Below are 1,097 nucleotides of genomic sequence, written 5' to 3'. Positions count from 1 at the left end.
AGAGAGAGAGAGAGAGAGAGAGAGAGAGAGAGAGAGAGAGAGAGAGAAAGAGAGTTCGTGGGGGAGAGGATATACATGAGGAAATATGCGTGTGGGAGTGTATGAAGGTGGATAGAGAAGTAAGGATGTACTTGTTAGAGAGAGAGAGAGAGAGAGATAGGGGAGGAGGAGGGGAGCGAAAAAGAGAGGGGGAGAGAAAAATAGAGGTTGATAAATAGAAAGATGGTCTTATGTAAGTTTATAGATATTAATGGCTTTTTTTAAAATTCGAGGCTCCCTCCACTCTTCGAGCTGGTCACTGAAGCATGGAATTCTATGCGAAATGAAACGCCTTCTGGAGGCAGTGAAGCAAGCGGCAGTACGTAGTTTGGCATGAGTTTCTCCTTATTTATTCATTTATTTACTTACTTACTTATCTAATATTCATTTATTTATCGCAAACAAGCGAACAGCCAGTGTATCCGTCGAGAGCTTAGCGTTGGCCCGTGGCATGTCCAGACGGGCTCCCATAGCCGAAGAAGCGGTGGTGCGCTTATAGTTCCTCTCATTTGTATTTGTAATTGGCGTAAATATCGGCCTGACATGTATGTACCGCTATGCATGCAAGCTAGTACAGGTCGACTACTCAGAAAGAATGCCTGCACGATTCCAGGTTTAGCTGGCTACACCCCTACCTCTATCTGCCTGTATAAATTATATACATATATATCATATACACACATGCGTCTGCGTACACGGTACAGGCCAGTAGTGCCGGCCTGAAATTAATAAGCTAACTTGTACATATTGCCGTTGTTGTTGTGGTCGTTTCTGTTAGCTGTGGTTCCTGTTGTTGTTTTAACTACTGCTGCTGCTGCTGTCACTACTGTTGCTGCTGTTATTGGTGTTGTTATTGTTACCTGAGGCTACGGATCGAAAGTTGGATACAGTTAAAGCGTGCTCTGAAGTTTGAGAACATTTTAATTGCTGGTACCTCCCTAATACGCAGGTAACAAAAACCAAACTATCAAACGTTTGAATCATTACTTTCTTATATTTGATTTCTTTTTTTTTTTTTTTTCCACTTCTTCTTTGATTGCTACACCACAAACACCCTC

The 1,097-nt window shown here is 42.2% G+C and overlaps 1 protein-coding gene across 3 annotated transcripts in view; it reads left to right on the top strand.

Moving 5' to 3' along the window:
- Positions 1–1,097, top strand: part of LOC106880735 (forkhead box protein J1-B) — a 181,110-nt gene that overhangs the window by 119,330 nt on the left and 60,683 nt on the right. Inside the window, exon 1 of one of the 3 annotated variants that reach the window (XM_052968661.1) lies at positions 205–988. The exons of the other annotated variants lie outside the window; for them this stretch is intronic. The gene's annotated coding sequence lies outside the window, so the exon portion shown is untranslated. Of the gene's footprint in view, positions 1–204; positions 989–1,097 lie in introns of those variants that run through there. 3 annotated transcript variants of the gene reach the window in all.

The sequence above is a fragment of the Octopus bimaculoides genome, chromosome 6, assembly GCF_001194135.2.
Source record: "Octopus bimaculoides isolate UCB-OBI-ISO-001 chromosome 6, ASM119413v2, whole genome shotgun sequence".
NCBI classification, from domain to species: Eukaryota; Metazoa; Mollusca; class Cephalopoda; order Octopoda; family Octopodidae; genus Octopus; species Octopus bimaculoides.
The sequence above is the reverse complement of the archived record's forward strand: the minus strand, read 5'-3'. Positions and strand labels throughout refer to the sequence as shown.